Source organism: Entelurus aequoreus, linkage group LG16 (assembly GCF_033978785.1).
Source record: "Entelurus aequoreus isolate RoL-2023_Sb linkage group LG16, RoL_Eaeq_v1.1, whole genome shotgun sequence".
Taxonomy (NCBI): domain Eukaryota; kingdom Metazoa; phylum Chordata; class Actinopteri; order Syngnathiformes; family Syngnathidae; genus Entelurus; species Entelurus aequoreus.
The window spans coordinates 17,257,883-17,268,170 of record NC_084746.1 but is presented as its reverse complement, the minus strand read 5'-3'; the positions used below and the strand labels follow the sequence as shown (position 1 = coordinate 17,268,170).

The 10,288-nt window shown below is 42.4% G+C and overlaps 1 protein-coding gene across 2 annotated transcripts in view; it reads right to left on the bottom strand.

Annotated features, from left to right (window-relative positions):
• Nucleotides 1–10,288, bottom strand: part of pif1 (PIF1 5'-to-3' DNA helicase homolog (S. cerevisiae)) — a 72,213-nt gene that overhangs the window by 26,940 nt on the left and 34,985 nt on the right. The window lies entirely within an intron of this gene.

Here is a 10,288-nt window from a genome sequence, read left to right as displayed (position 1 = left end):
AATCCATAAAAACCCCTTGCTACAGAAACGTTGACGAAAACCAAAAAATCCAAAAGTCTTGGAAAGGAAGTCTCTTCGGTTACACAAACCAAAGAGAAAATGACGGTGCACTCGGAAAACCGTAAGGAGACGGTGCGTCCGATTCTTCTGACCTCTAGACACTTCACTAACATCGCAATATGGAACGTCAGGACCATGTATGCAGGAGGAAAGACAGCAGTTATAGCGGAAGAGATGAGGAGATACAGAATATCTCTCCTGGGTCTGTGCGAAACCAGATGGCTCCAGTCGGGGCTGGTTAAGCTGGCCAGTGGTGAGTCCATATTATATTCAGGGCACCCAGAAGACTCTGCACCACATACAAAGGGTGTAGGGTTCATGCTATCCAAAGAAGCTCAGAGGGCCCTCATCTGTTGGGAACCTATCAACTCAAGGATCCTTACTGCAAAATTCCATACCACTCATAAGAAAATAAACCTTCAAGTAAAGAACAATGCGAGAACGAAACGAAAAAACACTTTTACAATCTTCTATACCACATTCTTCAGACAAAGACAGGAAAGGACATTAAGGTCTTAAAGGCCTACTGAAACCCACTACTACCGACCACGTAGTCTGATAGTTTATATATCAATGATGAAATCTTAACATTGCAACACATGCCAATATGGCCGGGTTAACTTATAAAGTGCAATTTTAAATTTTCCGGGAAACTTCCGGTTGAAAACGTGTATGTATGATGACGTATGCGCGTGACGTCAATGGTTGAAGCTGAAGTATTGGGACACATTGTATCCCAATACAAACAGCTCTGTTTTCATCGCAAAATTCCACAGTATTCTGGACATCTGTGTTGGTGAATCTTTTGCAATTTGTTTAATGAACAATGAAGACTGCAAAGAAGAAAGCTGTAGGTGGGATCGGTGTATTAGCTGCCGGCTGCAGCAACACAAACAGGAGGACTTTGAGTTGGATAGCAGACGCGCTAGCCGACGCTAGCCGCCGACCGCATCGATGATCGGGTGAAGTCCTTCGTCGCGCCGTCGATCGCTGGAACGCAGGTGAGCACGGGTGTTGATGAGCAGATGAGGGCTGGCGTAGGTGGAGAACTAATGTTTTTAGCATAGCTCTGTCGAGGTCCCATAGCTAAGTTAGCTTCAATGGCGTCGTTAGCAACAGCATTGCTAGGCTTCGCCAGGCGGTACAGCATTAACCGTGTGGTTACAGGTCCAGTGTTTGGTAGTATTGTTGATCTTCTGTCTATCCTTCCAGTCAGGGGCTTATTTCTTTTGTTTCTATCTGCATTTAAGCACGATGCTATCGCGTTAGCTCCGTAGCTAAAGTGCTTCGCCGATGTATTGTCGTGGCGATAAAAGTCACTGTGAATGTCCATTTCGCGTTCTCAACTCTCATTTTCAAGAGGATATAGTATCCGAGGTGGTTTAAAATACAAATTCGTGATCCACAATAGAAAAAGGAGAAAGTGTGGAATCCAATGAGCCCTTGTACCTAAGTTACGGTTAGAGCGAAAAAAGATATGTCCTCCACTGCACTCTAGTCCTTCACTCTCACGTTCCTCATCCACAAATCTTTCATCCTGGCTCAAATTAATGGGGTAATCGTCGCTTTCTCGGTCCGAATCGCTCTCGCTGCTGGTGTAAACAATGGGGAAATGTGAGGAGCCTTTCAACCTGCGACGTCACGCTACTTCCGGTACAGGCAAGGCTTTTTTTTAAATCAGCGACCAAAAGTTGCGAACTTTATCGTCGATGTTCTCTACTAAATCCTTTCAGCAAAAATATGGCAATATCGCGAAATGATCAAGTATGACACATAGAATGGATCTGCTATCCCTGTTTAAATAAGAACATTTCATTTCAGTAGGCCTTTATGGGGGACATGAATGTGAAAATAGGAGGAAATAAGAATGGCTATGAGCTGATAATGGGAAAGCAAGGGCTTGGAACCATGAATGTAAACGGAGAAAGGTTTGCTACAGCATGCGCAGACAACAGCTTGGTTATTGGAGGTTCTATTTTCCCACACAAGGACATCCCCAAAGCAACATGGGTTTCTGCCAACCACACAACTGAAAACCAGATTGATCACATCTGCATTAGCCGGAAATTCAGGCACTCACTGCAGAGCAAGAAGAGGAGCTGACGCGGCATCTGACCACCACCTAGTCACAGCAAGGTCCCAGATGAAATTGAAATTCATGAAACAAAGAGGAGGGAGGATCAAATTCAACATACAGCAGTTCCAAGATATAGGCACTTTGGAACTATACCAAGTCACATTACACAACCGGTTTCAAGCACTACAGGACCAGACAACACAAGCACCAGGGACATATGGAAGGAGACATGTGCAAAAGTGGTAGTGAGAAAAAAGTCCACAAACAAACCTTGGCTATCCAAAGAAACCCACAAGAAAGTGAGTGAGAGAAGGGAGAAAAAGGAAATAGTTAACAGATGCAGAACTAGAGCAGGAAAGGCAGCAGCACAAAGAGAATATGAAGTAGCAAACAAAGATGTGAAGAAGAGTGTCAGAAGGGACAAAAAGAAGTACATCGAGGATTTAGCTCAGCAGGCAGAGGAAGCAGAAGGAAAGAATAATCTGAAAGAACTCTAACCACAAAGATGCTCACGGGCAAATTTAAACAAGCCCAAATGCATATTAAAGGCCTACTGAAACCCACTACTACCGACCACGCAGTCTGATAGTTTATATATCAATGATGAAATCTTAAAGGCCTACTGAAATGACATTTTTTTATTCAAACGGGAATAGCAGATCCATTCTATGTGTCATACTTGATCATTTCGCGATATTGCCATATTTTTGCTGAAAGGATTTGGTATAGAACAACGACGATAAAGATCGCAACTTTTGGTATCTGATAAAAACAACCCTTGCCCCTACCGGAAGTAGCGTGACGTCACAGGAGGAAGGATTCCTCACAATTCCCCATTGTTTACAATGGAGCGAGAGATTCGGACCGAGAAAGCGACGATTACCCCATTAATTTGAGCGAGGATGAAAGATTCGTGGATGAGGAACGTTAGAGTGCTAGAATGCAGTGAAATACATATCTTTTTTTGCTCTGACCGTAACTTAGGTACAAGCTGGCTCATTGGATTCCACACTCTCTCCTTTTTCTATTGTGGATCACGGATTTGTATTTTAAACCACCTCAGATACTATATCCTCTTGAAAATGAGAGTCGAGAACGCGAAATGGACATTCACAGTGACTTTTATCTCCACGACAATACATCGACGAAACACTTTAGCTACAGAGCTAACGTGATAGCATCAGGCTAAAATGCAGATAGAAAGAAAATGTAAAAAAACCCTGACTGGAAGGATAGACAGAAAATCAACAATACTATTAAACCATGGACATGTAAATACACGGTTAATCATTTTTAGCTTGGCGAAGCTAAAAAAATAGAAGCTAACTTAGCTGCAGCGGCGGCGGCGGGCGTTGTAGCTTTCGACGACACCCCGGCCGCCATCAGAGTCGGCAAGAAACATATATTTCCCCAAAGTTACGTACGTGACATGCACATATCGACACGCACGTACGGGCAAGCGATCAAATGTTTGGAAGCCAAAGCTGTACTCACCGTAGTGCGTCTGCTATCCAGCTCAAACACAACCTCCTGGTGTTGCTTTAGTCCGCTGCTAATACACCGATCGCACCTACAACTTCTTATTGGCAGTCTCCATTGTCCATTAAACAAATTGCAAAAGATTCACCAACACAGATGTCCAGAATACTGTGGAATTTTGTCGAAGAAAACAGAGCTTTGTGTATTGTGTCCAATAGGGTCCAAACACTTCCGTTGACCTCGCGACGTCACGCGCATACGTCATCCTCCAAAGGCGTTTTGAACCGGAAGTTCCCCGGGAAATTTAAAATTGCACTTTATAAGTTAACCCGGCCGTATTGGCATGTGTTGCAATGTTAAGATTTCATCATTGATATATAAACTATCAGACTGCGTGGTCGGTAGTAGTGGCTTTCAGTAGGCCTTTAACATTGCAACACATGCCAATACGGCCGGGTTAGATTAGTAAAGTGCAATTTTAAATTTCCCGCAAAATATTCTGATGAAAACGTCTCGGTATGATGACGTTTGCGCGTGACGTCACGGATTGTGCGGACATATTGGGACAGCATTGTGGCCAGCTATTAAGTCGTCTGTTTTCATCGCAAAATTCCACAGTATTCTGGACATTTGTGTTGGTGAATCTTTTGCAATTTGTTTAATGAACAATGAAGACAGCAAAGAAGAAAGCTGTAGGTGGGAAGCGGTGTATTAGCGGCCAGCTGGACTCTTACCAGGAGGACTTTGAGTTGGATAGCAGACGCGCTACTGTGAGTACGCAGCTGCGGCTTCCAAACATTTGATCGCTTGCCCGTACGTGCGTGCCGCTATGTGCATGTCACGTACGTAACTTTGGGGAAATATATGTGCTGTATGAACTTTACGGAGGTGAACGGTACTTTGGGCTGTGGGATTGAGTGTGTTGTGCGGGTGTTTGAGTTGTATTGGCGGGTTATATGGACGGGAGGGGGGAGGTGTTTGTTATGCGGATTAATTTGTGGCATATTAAATATAAGCCTGGTTGTGTTGTGGCTAATAGAGTATATATATGTCTTGTGTTTATTTACTGTTTTAGTCATTCCCAGCTGAATATCAGGTCCCACCCGCCTCTCACAGCATCTTCCCTATCTGAATCGCTTCCACTGCCCGCTAATCCTTCACTCTCACTTTCCTCATCCACGAATCTTTCATCCTCGCTCAAATTAATGGGGTAATCGTCGCTTTCTCGGTCCGAATCACTCTCGCTGCTGGTGGGAATGATTGTGAACAATGTGCAGATGTGAGGAGCTCCACAACCTGTGACGTCACGCTACTTCCGGTACAGGCAAGGCTTTTTTATCAGCGACCAAAAGTTGCAAACTTTATCGTCGATGTTCTCTACTAAATCCTTTCAGCAAAAATATGGCAATATCGCGGAATGATCAAGTATGACACATAGAATGGACCTGCTATCCCCGATTAAATAAGAACATTTCATTTCAGTAGGCCTTTAAAGACACAAATGGTACACTCCTCACAACCAAGGAAGATCAAATACAGAGATGGACTGATCACTTTCAAGACCTACTCAACAGAGAGCCCCCTCAACTGACTGCAGATATTCCACCAGCTCCAATCATGCTTGAAATAAACTGCAACCCCCCACCACCAAACTGGAAATCAGGAAGGCCATCAAAGCCCTGAGAGCAGCAAAGGCAGAAGGGCCAGATGAGCTACCAGCAGAAGCTCTCAAAGCAGATATCGAAACATCCTCCAGCATGTTTTTCCATCCCATGCAAGCTATCTGGGAGGAAGAAGAAGTCCCATCAGACCGGAGAGACGGAAACATCATAAAGATTCCCAAGAAAGGAGACCTCAGGGAGTGTAAAAACTACAGGGGAATTATGCTCCTCTCAACACCAGGGAAGGTGCTCAACCACATACCACTAGAAAGGATGCGGAAATTGGTCGATGCACAACTGAAGGAAAACCAGGCTGGTTTCAGAAATGGAAGATCTTGTGCTGACCAAATTGCCTCCCTCAGGATTATAATAGAACAATCCATGGATTGGAACTCACCGGTATATATTAATTTCATAGACTTTAAAAAGGCGTTTGACACTATTTCCCCCCCCCCACACACACATTTCTATACAAACCCCGTTTCCATACGAGTTGGGAAATTGTGTTAGATGTAAATATAAACAGAATACAATGATTTGCAAATCCTTTTCAACCCATATTCAGTTGAATATGCTACAAAGACAACATATTTGATGTTCAAACTGATAAACATTTTTTTTTGTTGCAAATAATCATTAACTTTAGAATTTGATGCCAGCAACACGTGACAAAGAAGTTGGGAAAGGTGGCAATAAATACTGATAAAGTTGAGGAATGCTCATCAAACACTTATTTGGAACATCCCACAGGTGAACAGGCAAATTGGGAACAGGTGGGGGCCAAGATTGGGTATAAAAGTAGATTCCATGAAATGCTCAGTCATTCACAAACAAGGATGGGGCGAGGGTCACCACTTTGTCAACAAATGCGTGAGCAAATTGTTGAACAGTTTAAGAAAAACCTTTCTCAACCAGCTATTGCAAGGAATTTAGGGATTTCACCATCTACGGTCCGTAATATCATCAAAGGGTTCAGAGAATCTGGAGAAATCACTGCACGTAAGCAGCTAAGCCCGTGACCTTCGATCCCTCAGGCTGTACTGCATCAACAAGCGACATCAGTGTGTAAAGGATATCACCACATGGGCTCAGGAACACTTCAGAAACCCACTGTCAGTAACTACAGTTGGTCGCTACATCTGTAAGTGCAAGTTAAAACTCTCTTATGCAAGGCGAAAACCGTTTATCAACAACACCCAGAAACGCCGTCGGCTTCACTGGGCCTGAGCTCATCTAAGATGGACTGATACAAAGTGGAAAAGTGTTCTGTGGTCTGACGAGTCCACATTTCAAATTGTCTTTGGAAACTGTGGACGTCGTGTCCTCCGGACCAAAGAGGAAAAGAACCATCTGGATTGTTATAGGCGCAAAGTTGAAAAGACAGCATCTGTGATGGTATGGGGGTGTATTAGTGGCCAAGACATGGGTAACTTATACATCTGTGAAGGCGCCATTAATGCTGAAAGGTACATACAGGTTTTGGAGCAACATATGTTGCCATCCAAGCAACGTTACCATGGACGCCCCTGCTTATTTCAGCAAGACAATGCCAAGCCACGTGTTACATCAACGTGGCTTCATAGTAAAAGAGTGCGGGTACTAGACTGGCCTGCCTGTAGTCCAGACCTGTCTCCCATTGAAAATGTGTGGCGCATTATGAAGCCTAAAATACCACAACGGAGACCCCCGGACTGTTGAACAACTTAAGAACCAAACTTCATGAATGTTTTTTGTGACCAACAAGTATGTGCTCCAATCACTCTAACACAAAAAAATAAGAGTTGTAGGAAATTATTGGAAACTCAAGACAGCCATGACATTATGTTCTTTACAAGTGTATGTAAACTTTTGACCACGACTTTATATAGTCAAAACCTGCATGCAATGGTCTTTATAGACATAACATTGTTAGCATTTGACAATGATAATGTTGAATAATACATTGACTGTGGCCAAAATAAGCACTAAAGCAACCTCAATATATGATAATAACAATACAAGTCACCCTTTCAGACATATTTGCCGTTACTGTACTGGGACATTTGGCTTCGTACGCTTCAATAGTGAGTGGCGACTAGTGAGGCCACGTCCCTGTATTCTGTGTGCAAGCTGCCGGTCCCCCCTGCTCATACCCAATCAAAGATTGTGGATGGCTGACAAAAGGCTTCACTCTGATCACTAAACTGTACTGTCATAATAAGGTGCTCAGGTGCTGAGAGCGATGCACAGAGTGAGACCTCTTGTGTCCATTTAAAAGCCCGAGACGAAGAACAGAAACATACCAACATAGCAATTTATTTATGCCTGTGTTCTGTCTATGCCTACCCAACACTACTGAGCACGTTGCCTCAATCAAAATACTGATCAAAAGCAGCTGCCTTGCATATAAGAAGTGATTTGTTTCTTTCATTTTATCTTCTGACCAGCAAGCATGGAGATAATAATTATTGACTACAATTGGGCTACAATTGTACAAAATGTTTGTGTTTAATTGTATTTATTGCTTTTTAATGCTATTTTAAGGGGAACTGCAGTTTATTTGGAAATCTGCCTATCATTCACAATCCTTATGTAAGACAAGAAGACACGTATTTCTTCTTTTATGCAGTCTAAATAGTAAATAAATGCGATCAAAAGTCAGCTTACAATTGAGCCTATAAGAGTCGCTCTATTCTGCCTATAAAAGCCCTTAAAAACATCCAAACACCCTCGTTAAGGTTGTATATCCACGCTGTAAGTATATATGTAATGTAGTAACATTTATAACATGTGATATATACATCTTTTGATCATTTTCGGCAGTGCATTAAATTCAAAATCACATCACGACATTTGCATTTTCCTTCAACAACATCACTGATTATTACTCACTGCAGACTTCATGAGAGAAAACAAACATAATAAAACCTCACTTACTGTACAAGGTCTGCTGTCCTTAGGATGCCGACTGCTAGGATGTTCATATATTCCCATTTAGGTGAAGAATGACTCATAATACTTGCAAAAAAAAGGGGGTGGAATCAAGCGTTTTTTCATGTATTTCTCACCGTTTGCAGGTCAAAATTGAATGCCAAAGTTGACCAACATGTTGGATTATGTCCTCATCCTTGTACTATCAAGGTAGGAGGCGTTATTTATGGTCTAAAACAGGCCTGGGCAATTATTTTCGACTCGGTGGGCCAAATTTTCTTGGGGCCGGTATATCTGATTTTTTAAGAACACTAATACAAAATCTCACAATAATGTCTGATTGAATGCTAAAAACGTTGTGACAGACCGCCTTAAAAAACAGAACGGAATTTTACCTTGTTTTACTGAATGAGACACCCAGAATGTACATGAAAATAAAGAATGTGGGTTTTACAATATTAGCTATGACCGATAAAACACTGAATATTGACAACATATGAACGTCACACCCCCTCTCGATCGACCTATTTTACAATCAAGCGAAACGCAACAAAAATGCAACAAACACAGCGAAATATAAACGCGAAGGGGGAAAAAAAAAACCCACCTACGATCTGATATATCTGATATATCACTAAGCTTTAGAACTTAGTGTCTCATTTTTTACTGAATGAGACACCCAGAATGTACATGAAAATAAAGAATGTGTGATTTCTAATATTAACTAATATCGTGATTTAAAATATTAACTATGAACCATAAAACACTGAATATTGACAACATATGAATGTAACATCCCCTCCAAAGGCCTACTGAAATTAATTGTTTTTATTCCAACGGGGATAGCAGATCCATTCTATGTGTCATACTTGATCATTTCGCGATATTGCCATATTTTTGCTGAAAGGATTTAGTATAGAACAACGATGATAAAGTTCGCAACTTTTGGTCTCTGATAAAAAAAAGCCTTGCCCCTACCGGAAGTAGCGTGACGACACCGGAGGAAGGACTGCTCATATTTCCCCATTGTTTACACCAGCAGCGAGAGAGATTCGGACCGAGAAAGCGACGATTACCCCATTAATTTGAGCGAGGATGAAAGATTCGTGGATGAGGAACGTGAAAGTGAAGGACTAGAGTGCAGTGCAGAACGTATCTTTTTTCGCTCTGACCGTAACTTAGGTACAAGCTGGCTCATTGGATTCCACACTTTCTCCTTTTTCTATTGTGGATCACGGACTTGTATTTTAAACCACCTCGGATACTATATCCTCTTGAAAATGAGAGTCGAGAACGCGAAATGACCATTCACAGTGACTTTTATCTCCACGACAATACATCGGCGAAGCTCTTTAGCTACTGAGCTAACGTGATAGCATCGGGCTTTACTGCATATAGAAACAAAACAAATAAGTCCCTGACTGGAAGGATGGACAGAAGATCAACAATAACACCAAACTCTGGACATGTAAATAAACGGTTAATGCTTTCCAGCTTGGCGAAGCTTAATAATGCTGTTGCTAACGACGCCATTGAAGCTAACTTAGCTACGGAACCTCGACAGAGCTATGCTAAAAATATTAGCTCTGCACCTACGCCAGCTCATCAACACCCGTGCTCACCTGCGTTCCAGCGATCGACGGTACGACGAAGGACTTCACCCGATCACCGATGCAGTTGGCGGCCCGGAGACGGAGGAAGTCAAGGTGAGGTCGTTCGGCTAGCGCGTCTGCTATCCTCTAAGTGCTCCTGGTTGTGTTGCTGTAGTCCGTCGCTAATACACCGATCCCACCTACAGCTTTCTTCTTTGCAGTCTCCATTGTTCATTAAACAAATTGCAAAAGATTCACCAACACAGATGTCCAGAATACTGTGGAATTTTGAAATGAAAACAGAGCTTTTTGTATTGGATTCAATGGGCTCCGAATACTTCCGCTTCCACTGTTGACGTCACGCGCATACGTCATCATATCGAAACGTTTTCAGCCGGAAGTTTGCCGGGAAATTTAAAATTGCACTTTATAAGTTAACCCGGCCGTATTGGCATGTGTTGCAATGTTAGGATTTCATCATTGATATATAAACTATCAGACTGCATGGT